We start from the raw sequence: 15,066 nt of genomic DNA on the forward strand, positions 1-15,066 counted from the left end.
AGGCTTCACATTCTGACACCTTTAACTTGAAAAGAGGGATTTTGCATTGAAAAGGGAAGAGGAAAGCACTGGGACTGCTGTTATGACATAAAAGCTATTGCAGGTCATTCATGAATTGGCTTGTTTCACAAAAGCTCCAGGGTCAATAAGGAATTTGTTTTTAATGAGAAATGATTACTGTCTCCTGTTGATTAAATCTGTAATTTGGTTTTGTCTTCTATCTATAAGAGCAAGATGGGGAAAGGGAAGACATTGAATATCTCAAATAGCTGTTTTTCATTTATTGACAGAAATCTTTCTTCATCAGATATGAAATGGAGCACAAATTTGAATGTGACAAACCTCTGCTCCACCGCTTTCCCCGATGTGGTACTGTGTTGTTAAGTGTGCAGGGGAGATAAAATGACTGTTAAGATGATTTATATTTGCTTAAAGCACTGGAGTCAAATTGACCCAGACTATCATCTAGTGAATGGGTACCTGCTGAAAACATAGAAGGGTCCCAGGTCCCACAAGATGTCAAGGAGATAAAGTCAGCATTTGTTTATCCCAAGAACAAATACAAAAAAAACCACTATGTCCATTATTGCAAATTGTGTGTTTTATGATGAAGACAAGTGGATAAAAATAAGACAAATGTGGTTTGTATGGAATGAAAAAATACATTTGTTGGAGGTAATGACTGTGTTAAGGTAACTTATAAAGCACTGGGTCAATTTGACCCAGAATAAACATAAACAAGTTCACCACATTGGCATGAATATTGTGTTTGTGATATATATGTGTTATATGTCTTCCAATTGCGGATGGGCACTTAGCTTTTATGTCCATATGGCCTTAACTGTGATTATAGCATGTTTTCATTGTTTAGTCTACATGAGGCAAAATTAGCTTTAGATTGTCACACTGTGTTCCTAATTGCACAGCTCCATGAAGTGTTGCCCTGCAGCTATACCATTCCAATCTTCCATGGCCACCAATCAGAGTACCTGCACCTTGCTGGGTTGGTCAGACCCACACTGGAGTTCCTGACCTTTCATAAGGAGCCCATTTGGCCGGTTGCGGTTGGCTGACTTACATTCTGTGAAACACAAATCCATGAGGCACAGAGGACCACGTCCCCCAGAAATGTCAAACACACTGGCAGCTCTTTGGCACAAGTGCTATTCCTACAGTGATACTTATTGGCAAAGCTTGGATAAATGCTAAAGGTATCTGCAATCACACTCTATGACAGAGAGAACTTTCATTGCATCCAAGTACAAATCTGCTGTTCAAATAAGATTGGTGTGTGATACATACTGAGCAACACAAAAGGATAGCAAATAGGAGCATGTTTCCTTATCAGGTCATAGATTTTCACTAGCTTTAACTTAGGGCCATATGCTTATCCTGAAGTGACAGTGCCAAAGTGATTTTATATCATAAATGTTGGCAGTTATGCGCCAGTGTTGATCACAAGGAGAAGCTGAAAGATGACTTGTTCAGGCTCTCCTTTTCTTTTTACACAAAATGACCCCATGTTAGTACCACCCATCCTTTGTCTCACTCCTGCAGCAAGAAAGTCTTACCTCTTCACCTGACAGGTGTTGAGGTGTGGGTCTCACCCCAGGAGTGTGTGTCATCCAGCTGTGCCCCTTGTGTCATTATTACCACTCATTGCATAGTCACAGCTGTATTATGGGACTGACGTGTTACAATGGCAGACACAACTGTATGTCTTCCCTTCATCACATCTCGGCCGGTGTCCAAACCCATGTAAAACAAAAGCTAGCACATTTAGTTTGTGCAATATCCTTTGACTAAACAAGGGAGGGATGTTCTGTCCCCACCTGCATGAGTATGGTGTGTCTGTCTACAGAATGTGTCATGTTGTTAGCTCTCCCTGCTTTGGTCATCTCCACATTCAAAAGTCATTGTGAGGTTAGTCCTTCCCTCTGTTCAGCAGGAGGTGCACGGCACTGCCTGTTCCCTGTTGCCATGACGATTAATCTATGTTAAGTTTAATGCCGTGCTGAGGTTGGGCCTCTGTGACTGATTAGAATCATGTCGGAAGAGAGACATGTGATAATTGCCTTTGTGTTACAGAGGAAAAGGTCAGTAAGTGTCAAGGACACAGGTCCTGTCCACTCTGTTTAAAAATCGGACACCTCTATGGTACGGCCATACCAATCTGGTGTGAGTTTGGGAGGGGTGTGTGTGTGTGTGTGGCAGGGTGGCTGTAGATGCTTTCAGTTTAGGGTAAAGTGTTTTGTCTCAACCCCTGTCCCTCACATAAAAGCAAAAGTTGTTTATTCCTCCACTTTTGAAAAATCATCTGTACACCTTTACAACAGAGATGATTAATGAGAGTAGATTACCTATACTGCATAATTACCCTCCTGTTCTTGTTTATCTCACTTTTTAGGTCAGTGATATTTGTCATTTCTTGTCAAATTCAACACCGACAGGATTTTTCCTCAAGCAGTCACTTGTGTCATGTCAGTCGCTACTATTCTTTTTCAAGGGCCCTTGAGGCTGTCTTCAGATTGCCTCTCCACGTTACTTAGCCCATTTTGCAGATACAAGAGAAGATGGCACTTATGAAAGGAATCCCTGTGACATTAAAATAAAGCTAACATTGTTGAACAGATAAAAAAATAACTCAGACAGTAGTTGTTTTGATAATTAGTGGGTTTGCTTTTGAACTGTTCTTGCTTATACTTCTTCTTATTAGTGGGCTTGCTTCAGACTTGTGGTTGAAGGTTCTGTTAGTTTGGAAATGTACACGCAAACTAGCATAGATTGTTCAGTAAGCCAGCCAGCTGAGCAACTCACATTTCAGATGAAACAAAACTGGTGCTTTACCCGCAGCTGTGCAAACTTAACAGTGCATATACATTATTCTAAAAGTCACTTCAAACGATAGTAACTAATGATTTACAGGTATATAGTAGCATAAGGAGCAATGGTTTTGTAGCATAAGGAACAGTCCCATAGAAAGCAATAGGAGGCCGCACAAATGTCACAAATTAGGATCTATTTTGTCACCCATGTTTTCTAATCTTCAGATCCCTACAAGACAGGTCGGTCGAGGCTCCGAGTGTCGCATAGGAATGATGCCATTGTCGAGCGACAATGCACTCAAGCACTAAACAAATCAACTCAACCACTCTTGACCACTAACCAACCAACTCTCTATCCACTCCACTCCACTGAGCTACCTCAGGTTCATTAAATCAAACAATTACTATGAGATTAAAGTGTAGATTTTCATATTTTATTTTATGTATTTGTGTACATATTGGTTTCACCATTTAGAAATGACAACACTTTTTATACAACACTTTTAGTCCCCCTATTTCAGTGCACCAAAAGTAATGGGACAGATTAATATAATGTCCAAATTAAGCACTCATAATACAGTACAGCCATCTTCAGTTGTGGTTTGTTTTGAGGTATTTTTGCCTAAAATCTTATCATCAAGAAATGAAATGCATGTTCAATTGGATTTTAATCTAAAGATTGACTTGGCCAGTCAAGAACTTTTCACTTTTTGGCCCTGAAAAACTCAGTATGTTTTGTAATCACTCTGTCTTGCAATCACTCTGTTATATAATATGATTCTTATCCTCCCACAAGACCTTTTTCCATACCTCTGTAGTCTTTGTAGGTACTTTTTTTTTTTTTTTAGCAAACTATAACCTGACCATCCTTTTTGAGGATAACTTGTGGTTTGCACCTTGCAATGAAGCCTCTGTAGTTCGGCTGGTGACGTATCACATTCACGCCTACCTCCTGGAGAGGGTTCCTGATCTGTGGGATATATATATATTTTTTTTTTTCTTAATTATGGAGAGCATTCTTCGGTCATCCACTGTAGAGGTCTTCCTTGGCCTACCAGCCCATTTAGGGAGACTATGTAAAGGGGACTATGTATAAAACGTCATTTGTAAATGGTGAAACCAATAAGTTCACAAATACCCTCAAATAAAAGCTGAGAATCTGACTTTTAACCTTATAGTAATGTTTGATTTCAAATCCAGACTTTTGGAGTATAGCTCTAAAAGAAGAAAAAAATGCTTCACTGTCTCATTACTTAAACAGGGCACTGTACACCAGTGGTTCACAACGTTGTTTAGTATTGCACCCCTAAAGCATTTCAAGCCTGCCTTAAGTACCCCGTAATATGTGAGCAACTGTGGTGATCCCCAAATTCTGTTTAATTGGGCTAAAATAGGTTTTAAATACATTAATTACATCATATTAATCAATAATATCAATGCTACTATAACCATTGTTTATAGTTTTAAAGAAAATTAAGACTCACCAATTAATGTGACACGTGTCTCTTTATTAATGTGACACCTGACCCTGTTTCACACTCATACGCTCTGTCAGTCTGGGGGAGATTGTGGCAACAGCTGTAATCAGATTATTCTCCAAATTCAGTTTGTTTCTGTGCTTAGTTTTGATGAGGCTCATGGCAGAGAATGTCACCTCACACAAGTAGGTAGAACCAAAGGACAGCAGTTCATTCAGAGCATGTTTCCCTAAATCAGGGTATTCCTTCCCCACATCACACCAGAACTGTGTCAGCGTTGTGTCTGAGAACTTCATCTTTAGGCCCCTATCTGAGGACACATCCATAAGATGTTCCTGCAGTCTGGCAGGAATGCTTGCTGTTACTGTTCATCATGAAAGGATTTCAAACCCAGTCCAGCTTTAAAGACCTATCTTCAATATTTGGGAAATATGATTGGAACTTGGATAAATGTGGATTTTGGAACTTGGATAAATGTGTGTTTACTGTTTTCATAATTGCAGTCCTATCAAAATCGCTACCTACCCAGCTGCACGGAGATAGGTGTCCAGCTGCAGGAAACAGCTTGGATCCCTATCTTCATGTCCTCTTCCAGAAATTGGTCTTTTTTAATCATACAAGTTAAGGTGCGACATGCGTGTATTTACCTTGGAGAGAGAGATTCAGCTCGTTGAAAATATCAGAGAGGTAGGCAAGGGGGCTACCCAGTCTGTGTAATCGAACAAGGCCACCAGGGGGTGTGAGTGCTCCAACAGAAAATCACTCACTTCATCGCAAAGCTCAAAAAGTCTCGTCCAAAAAGCACTTTGGTGTGAAGCAGTAGCTGTTGATGCTCTGACCCACTGTCTTGGCATTGGTAATTCATAGGCCTGGACTGTATGAAGTTAATCCCTTTCACTGCATCATTTAAAACATCATGTAACTCAGGACAAATTTTCTTGTTGGCCAATTCTTCCATATGAATAATACAGTGCATATATTCTACATCGGGGTTTACCTTCTTTAAGGGGGCAATTAATTAATTCACACTCCCGGTTATTGCCGCCTGTCTGTGCACTTGAATACAGGTTGAATCAACTTTGTGGTCCGAGAAAAAAAGTGTCAATAACGTTAAATACGTCCTCATCGGTAGTTCTCCCCAGTAGTTTCTTGCAAAACAGAATGTGATTGTTAATTTCCGAAGTGTCTGTAACGCACAAATGCAATCAGCTATGCTTCCCCACTGACATCAGTTGATTAATCCAATTGCAGAGAAAATTAACCCGATTTCTTTAATTTATCCACCACTTGGTCAATAACATCAATGGCCATGTCGTCGAACCTATGACACAGTGTTGTTTGACTACAGTACAATCTTAAGTGCATCAGCTGCTTTCTTGTCAATCATAGTTTCAGCGAGGATGACAGCAGCAGGCAAGATGAGCTCCTCCATTATTGTGAATGGCTTTTTTGACTTGGCGACTAATAGGGACACCGACATATGACGCCTCCGATGCTTTGGTTGACACTGAAGTAGCCTTCTTTAGTTCCTCTTGACTTCCCTTAAATTCTGCCAACTTTCTGTGGAAAAACTCTGCAGTCTTTACCTACACAGAAGAGGTGTTTGGTACTGAGGTGACGTTGTAAATGGGCTGGTTTCATGCTATTACTCCAAAGCATCTCTCCACATAGGAAATAGTGGCTGAGTGGTAGTGGAGGTAAAACCAAAGAGGATATACTGTTGAACAAACTGACGATATTTTGCCTTCTCAGTTTTCTTTCTTTTCGGAACAGGTTCACGCGGTTCGGCCATAGAGCTGCTGCTGCTGGAATTACTTGATTTCAGCCATTGATACATATTTGAGATGGCTAGCTAGCCAGCTGCTAGCGGGCTACCCAGTATTTTGTCTCCCTCATGCGCTCGTTCACGAGCCCGGTAACAACTGACAGAGACTGAAAGGAAACTGAGCAATGCTGCAGCAGTCGAGAGACGGAAATAAACTATCAAATTGATTTCAGACCAGACTCAGTTAAATCTTTTTTCTGCTTAATGACAATCATTTTTGAGTTTGATATAACTTTGAATTAACGTAAAACATTTTTACAACCACATTTTTTTTTAAGTCCCCCAATTGTTTTTTAAATGTTATTTCTGTACAGATTTTTTAAATAATCCCACATACTCCTGGGAACCATGCGTACCACTGTTTGGGAAACACTGCCGTACACCTCCAGAGCCAAGGAATATGTCCTATATGAATGTCCTTTGAAAACTGAGGAGTTTTGAAAGAACTCCCCACATGCAGTGTGTGTGTGTGTGTGTGTGTGTGTGTGTGTGTGTACAGTTTGCCATCTAACCATCCTTCGATTATGTCAATTTATCCATTGACCGTATCTCTGTCTATTCTCCAGTCTGTCCGTCCGCCCCTCTATCCATCCATCCATTTACCTGTCTGTCATAACACAATATCAATCTTGATATTAATTAATTCAGAAGATGTCTCCAACAATCAACAGAAGTTATGGATGGCTACAAGGCAACATGGAGGCTGTGTGATGGTAAAGAAACAGCTATAATGGACACATAGCTCTTCCTATGGTTCCTCGCTTTTGTATCTGAACGGTGGAAGCAATGTTTCTCGGTAATTCCTAAAGGGTGTGTGTGTGTGTGTGTGTGTGTGTGTGTGTGTGAGAGAGAGAGAGAGAGAGAGAGAGAGAGAGAAAGTTGCTTTGTATGTTGGCTTCACTCTTCAGAAATTGATCTGGCGCATGCATTAGCAGATTGCCTATTGATGAGGGGCAAGATTTATAATGCTCTGACTGATGGTAGCAATCTGGGAGTATAAATAAATGAATATGTGCCTTATCCTGCTTTGAGACAGCAGTAAAACCTTGATTTGCAATCTCATCTGCATTTGAAAATGTCAAGTTCAGCACAACCACTGACCGTCCCAACAAACAGATATGGCATAGGAAATGTTGGGTTGTGTATACAGCAGAAAAGTGTGTCTAGATGCAAAACAAGATCATTGAGGTTAGATGAAGTAAAAGTATTTAATTATGTCATATGCCTAAACTGTTTGTAATTTCACTGGATGTTCTCTCTGGAGAGGGTACTGTACTAGGATTGTGAGATATGGGATGATTTCCACCCCACAGCAGGAAATACATTGTATGCATGAGAGAGACAGAGGGAGTATGTGTGTGTGTGTGTCTGTGTCTGTTTGTGAAACGATCCCTGCATCGTCTGCATTTGTTTGCAAATCAATCCCACTCCTGTGCCATCGGAAGTGAAGCCGTCTATGATCCATCTCTCTGAAACTGATCTTCTCCCTTGAACGGTGCAATGACCGCAAAGCTAGCATGCAAGCCTCACCCCCCTCCCTCACCCCACCCACCCTAACTTTGAACTGCGATCAATTGCTAAGTGTAATACAATCAATGCTGTGGGTATTGTCTTAATGCCTGTGGTGCCAAAAATACAGTCAGGCGTTCAAAGCCAGGCGGCCAGCTTCACAGTTCCTGGAATGGCAGGAAGTGATGTGTCATGCTTACAGATCCCTCATTCATTCATACACATCTTCTCTGAGTGGGGGATTTCAACTGTAGCATGGCTTGGTCAAGGGAGAGATGAGCAGGTCAATATCCATCTGAACAGAAGGAAGATAACTTATGAGGGATATAGTGTTTGTGTGTGCAGCTGAGGAAGGTTATATTAAGAGGTAATGGAGCACAGACCAGGTGAGGAATCAGAATCAGGAGAGGGAGTGTCAATTTGTTCATTGTAAAAAAGTGAATCAAGGCACTCAAACAAATCTCTGTCTTGCACTGACTTTCTCCTTTGATCTTTCACTTTCTCTATATCTCCAAACCCGCTCTTTCTCTCTCTTGTCTCTCTCCCTCCCCTGCTCTCCCTCTGTCTCTCTCTCTTTCCTCAGTGCAGTGACAAGGCCTTATCTTCCCTCTACTGCTGATTATCAGTGTGTTTTGGTTGGGTCTACTCAGTATTCTCCTGTGACCAGACAGACCTCCCATTCGCCTCTGTAGCTACTGCTCATATCAGGGTGCTGAACTGATAAGCTGGCCAAGGTGTGTGCGTGCGTGCGTGCGTATGTGTAGAAATTGTATGAAATCCATTTAGGGACTGATCTTACACTAGGATACTAGTCTTTAAAAATGTTTAACAAAGTTTCAATGTATAACATAAACTATGCAATTAGAGAGTGCTAATAAGCCTTTTTTTGCTAAATGCAGTCTATTTTGGGACTCACATGAGTTGAAAAGCCCATCTGGCCTTCCTTAACAAATTGTGATAGGATATTGAAACACGTCATATAAAGTGTGATTGGTGGAGTACTATAATCAATGTCCAATTATAAGTGTCAGAAACACTACGTTAAGGAGTCAGTTGTTCATTGGATGGCTTATTGATGTATACTAACATCTGATAATTGATCAGCTTGTGAATTATGTCAAGTGCATGGGTTTCACATTTAATAGCTAGTGATTCATTGAAGTTTCAAAAGTCAAAGTTGTACAAGCTGCAGTGCTGTAAGTGTGTCATTACCATTACATGTCTTAAATTGAATCTCTCTTGTGTAACCATAACATGCCTCATACAGTAATCCTTTACTGTAGGTAACCAGGGAACTTCAGCTGAAAAGAAAAGTGTCTTCACCTGAAGTTGTCAAAGATTTCTATGCTCCTCTTTCTTTATCTGTAGGGCATTTGTGTTGAATGTCTAGGCATGCCTTTGTATCTTGGTGCTTTGTGGAGGCAATACAAAGGGGAGACCATTATCTTGAGTTGATGGTCCTGAACTGGGGTGGTCACAGACACTGGTCCGGCTAAGACTCGTCAGCTTGCCCCTCTATAGACAGGTAGGTCAGCGATGTCACGTAAGAAATGCGTCACTCCCACTTCCACGTTTTTGATGTGCAAGAAATGCACTGATAATATATTTGTGAGGCAATGCAGAAGTGTGTGAAGGATGCCATCTTTATGCAGTTTCGCCATTGTTTCAATATATGTAGTTGTATCACCAAACAAGCTAGTTTATACTCAACATCTAATTACTAAAAATAAGTATAATGTGATCAGAGGGCAAGCCCCAACAGTGGTGTATTTCTGAAACGGTTCTGAATTAATCTTTTCAGTTATGCAATGAATACTCTCCAACTAATTATTGACACATTGTGCTAAAAACAGGCAAATAAATAAATAAATAAATAAAGGAATGGAAATAAAGATATCACATAAATCAAACAAAGTGCTCAATTATTTAATTAATCATGCATACTAGACCACAAAACACTAAAATAGAATTGATTGCAATGCTAAGTGTGTGTAATTGATTGATGCAAGTGGACACAGATAATTATGACACACCCAATTAAAAGATAGACAAACAACTAATCACACCAAAGTGCTACTGTGAGGTTTTGTATTTCATTTCGAGAGGGCACGTTATTTATTAGTACAGTTATTACTCTCACAGCCTCGGTTAAAGGAGGGAATGAACTGCGGTAAATCCAATTCATATAGAGTAGAGTACAACTTGTTTACGAAAATATATGGGCATGGGATTCTTGTTTTCAGATTCAGCTGACATGGTTTTGATCACATGGGTGCGTGTTCTCTTCCATACTCTGCTAAGCTTGGGGTACATTGGGAATTTGAGTTGCTGGCAGGTGAATGAGCTGGGGCGTTTGTTTGGTACATGAATGCAGGAATAAGACTTGACAGACTCCTCAGCATGCAGGGCACAGGACAAGAGAATGCTTATTTATTCTGTCCAGGAGGAGACCAAATCCCTGAGTTATGTGGAGCACCCACTCCTTGAGAGAGAAAAGGAGCGGTGTGTGTGTGTGTGTGTGTGCATGGACATGTGTGCTTGCATGTGCATACTACCTAGAGACACAGTATGTGTATACAGTGGTGTAAAATATCCACTTATTGTCTCTCTCCTATGTGTTCCAATATCTTGATTATCTTATTGACTAAGATTTGTTTTATTTTATACCCAAACTTGTGGATAGTTGTTTCCATGGAACTGCCATTTAGGTTCTTCTTGCAGAACTTCTTGCAGAACCTGTGTGTTGACCTTGTGACAAAGATACACCAGGGGACTGTGGCACAGATGTGTACTGTAGACATTGCTTGCACAGAGTTATCTACATTGATTGATACCTGATACCTTTGAAGCTAGTAACTTCCTTTGCGCCAGTATAAGGCAGTACATGTGGTGGATAGAGATTCAATGGAGTAGGTTTGTACCGTACCTTTTTCAACCTTGAGAGTGCAGATACTTACTATCACTTAACCCCAGGTAAGCATCCCTGCGTTAAGCCTGGAAATGTCCGAAAATGTGAGATGTGTGGAAATCAGCAAGGGCAAAAGGGTCTTTTGAGCTGATAAATAATGTACTCAGGCAATAACGTTTGGATTCATGGCACGTGCCAGGTGGATAAAACCGTATCACTTTATTTTTATTTGAGGAGGAATTTCCTATGTGGCCTGCGATCTCAAATCTCATACAGTATGTGTTATTAGATTCTGTTAGCATGGCTGATGGGGCTGGTAGTGGAGAGGGTGGGCAAGACACACTATCTTTGGATATCCCCAATAAATTAATTGAATGCTGAGGTTAAATGGTCGGACATCTAGGAAGTATCTATGACTCCTAGAGAGGACCCTCAGAGACCCTCCAAACAGTAAGACATCTCTAGACCTAAACTGCCTGGGTCTGATCAAGGTCAAATTAAATGACCTGCGACTCATTTGTTGATAAAAGAAGACTAAAGAGTAGTTTCTTATTTTAGTTGTTAAGAGTCAAGTAAAAATAGGCACAGAAAATAATGTTAAGATGACTGATTTGGAATGTAGAGGAGCAGACATGTTGTTGATGCCTTTCAGTGACTGATCGTTTTTGAACAAATGAGTACATTTGTTTTTAGGCAGCAATGGCTGAAGTGCAAATTGTTGATAATGGCAAATCTCTCTACTATCCTTTTGGTTTGACTTGCTTTGACTTAGATAAGATATATTAGATTATATGCCAGACCTAGGCAACTATTTTCCATGTGGGGCCGCATGAAGAATTTGCCATGCCATTGGAGGCCGGATACAATTTTTAGCGCAATGCAAATGGTCTGAGAATTATTATTATGTTCTACGACAGTGTGACACATTATATTTAACTTACATAATGTCCTATTATTAATACATATTAAATCAGAAACCACATGTAATAATATTCCCATTTATTGCAGAGAGAGAGGGGCAGAAAGGCAAATGTCTGTTCGCATATGTAGGTTGAACCAAATGTAACTAGCATCCTCCGAGCATGACTCCTCATCTTTGGAAAGTTCTGTTCTTTGAGAGATGAGTAGAATCTCAACAGTGACACAGTGGTCTGACAGCAGTGCATCAGATTGCAGATCAATAAGCTTGAGTTGCAGGTGACTGGTGTTGTCCACATCAAATGTGAAAGGAGACAAAATCAAAAGCACGTCTCTCTCCACCAATTTAAAATCTGCAAATCGTCGGGAGAATTCACAGTGGAGAGCACGCAACAGTGAGGCATATTTCTTGTGCTGGTTGCCTGATATGGTCCTCTCTCAGTGTGGGGAGGTGGGTAAAGTTGTTGGTCTCCACTTGGCGGATCAGGAGGAGCAGCTTTGTTTGGAAGGCCTTCACCAGGTCAAAGTGCTCAGACTCCGACTCCTCCAACAGTGAGACAAACTGTGTGTGGTTTAATACTCTATATGCCATGAAAGGTCAAATTTCAACATCATCATATTGCAATATCAGTATTACAAGTTCTCTAATTTTTATAATAATATTGCTAGGAAACCAGTAATTATACTTTACTAACATAGGTGTTGAAATGTCAATCACCACATTCAACAATCTCCCCATTTGAACTTGGCATTCAGGGATGGTGACATTGCTTTCATTGTGTCCAAAGAAAATACATCTGACTCAGTTCAATAGCCCCAGTTCCTCAAACGGCTTTTCAATGTGTGTTTTTCTTTGTGCAAAAGGAAGGTTGCTGGCTGCTGTGTGCTGTAGGTCCTCACCTTGACTGCTGCCAGTGTTGTTGAGCAATAGCACTACTGCCACACCTGACCTTGTGCTGCAGGCCAAAGTATTTAATTTAATTACCTCGCCTATATCTCCCAGCCCCGAAAATTTGAGATAAAAGAACAGAACAGAGGAACCTTTTTGTCACGCTGTATCTAGTGGTTCCTGCTGTCATCTGCTCACCTATCACTCTCACTCTCGCTCACTCGCTTTCTCTCAGTGTTCACCCTGAAAAGACACACAATGAATGAAAAATACATTCTATGTGTTTTTTTCAATACATTATCACTATGGGATTCCTTAATGAAAAAAAATATATATATATAATATAGCTTAAATAGGTTTTCTATGAAACAAGCAAAATATTTCTATCAAATAGAAGATAAAAACTAGAAAAAAACCAATAACAGATGTCAAGAATATAACACTGTGCAGATGGGCAATTCTCAGTGCATAGGGAAACCACTTGATGAGGGGGATCACACTCTGTTCCTTCCCCTCATGGAAATTAAGCCTTCAACAGCTGGAGATGATGTTTAATGCACTCCTTCAGAATTCCCGCAACCCATTCTACAGCACAACAACACACACTTGTCAGGCTGTACAATGGCGGACACTGATGACCAGAGTGTGTGTGGGGCCTTGGTGAATCAGAATTAGACTGGATTATTTTCCCCCGGCCCTGGATATGAATGGGGTCAGAGGAAAGAGTATTTCTGTAATGTTAACAAGGCTACTTCACATTGGAGTGTTTGGCGGTAATGATGCCACCAAGTGTTTCCAGAGCTTCTACTAATGAATGGCAACAGCATGTGATTGTCAGCCACTAATGTGGACATTGCATGGCTGCCAAGGCAGTCTCCCCACACGTACACATGCACACACGCACACATACACACACACACACACACACACACACACTCACACTTTGAATTTGTGATGGGTTTTTTAGGGGTTATGCTGGTGGGGGATTATATTGTACACTTTACTCCACTGTATCAATCAGTTTATCTTTCATCCACATTGTAAACCATTGCATTCATGTAAGAAAAGTGAAGGCAACTCCTGCACCATGTGATTTGAAGGAATAGGCCAGTTCCCCTCCTCCTTCCTATCTTGCCATGAGGTGGCCTCTGCTGTAAGGCCTAGTGGGCAAATTGTCATGCCTGAGCGGAGTGAAGCAAAGAGAGAAAGAGAGAGAGTGAAAGAAAGAGAGAGAGAGCGATAGAGGGGTTCAATGCAAAGGTGAGAGAAAAGGCGGGAAAACTCTTCGGCTACATAAAACAATACAAACCAGCAGCACACTGACATTATTCATTTATAGAACAACATTCCTTGAGACAAGCACGAGCAGCAAAAATATAGTCTACCTGTTAGCATGATTATTTGTATGGGGAGGAGGACTAAACAACGATGATTGATATGACTGTAAAATGTTTTATTGGATTTATTGGGTTTATAGGGGATGCAGATCTTTTCAATAGTTGTAAGGAGTGATATACAGTTTGAATTTTGTTGTATGAATTGAGCAATATGGTTAATACTTAAGCTACTGCCTATGCAGACTCCTCTCCACTCATGGCACAACAGCCTCATGGAATGCATGGTTTCACCACACTCACACTCACACACTCACACTCACACTCACACATTCACACTAACACACATGCACACACACACACAGTAATCATGGCTAGAGATAAATAAGTGAGCCAGACTCCACTAGTAGCACAGCAGACTCATGGAGTGGGGTCTTTCAAGCATTGAGAAGGAGAGCTTGTGTGCGTCATATACTGTATCGGACATGCCGAGGACCAGGCGTAGAACAAGTACATCTAATTTGTTTGCCATTGTGACTCCTATCGGTAGAGGTCCACTCCATATTTAATGACCCATCATTTAGATGAGATGGTGCCTGCCTCTATTCACATGCTCAGAATTGGCATCTGTAAATTATAGCTTTGCTGGCATATGACCACTTAGGTCTATCTGGTAAATCATTCTCAAGCCTTGTTTATACCAGCGAAAGTCACCAGCGAAATGGAGATTGGGCTTTCTGAGACACTGCTATTTATTTTGACTATTTTTTTGGTTGACACAGATGGATCCTCAAAGGATTATCTGACTAGGGGGAGAAGTGACGTTGAGCAGCGCTGACTCCCAGTCCATCGGATAAGGATTACAGTGTGTTTATTTACTGCCACTTATGTAGCATGGCACTCGGAAATTCCTCTGTGGCTTTGGAATTATTCCCCTGCTAAGGATGTCCATCAAAATTCAGTTTGTCAGGTTTTAACATACATGAAGTCACTTTGATCAGGAGAGGCATCGCTGTCATATTCCATGAGTCTCTCTCTCTCCCATAACATCCAGGCAACGTTTCCATATAACATTAGCAACGTTTCCCCATTGTCCCTCTGAACCCTGCTATTGCAGCATGGCGTCTCATCCCTCACCAAGGATTCCACACGACATCATGTATGAAAGCACAACGCACCCATACATTCCTCTTATCTCAGTGTGCTTAACTTGCCTCCTGCACTGTTATTTACAGGGTTCCAGATTGATCCCTACTGCAAAATACATCCCTCCCCTTCCCCCTGCGGATTTCACTTCTTCCCTCTTATCTGGTTCTATCCAAAGGCATTGGCTTGGGCCAGGATTATATTCTGAGTTGTTATTTACTTCTTATTCTCCCC

The sequence above is a fragment of the Argentina silus genome (genome assembly GCF_951799395.1).
Source record: "Argentina silus genome assembly, chromosome: 1".
Taxonomy (NCBI): Eukaryota; Metazoa; Chordata; class Actinopteri; order Argentiniformes; family Argentinidae; genus Argentina; species Argentina silus.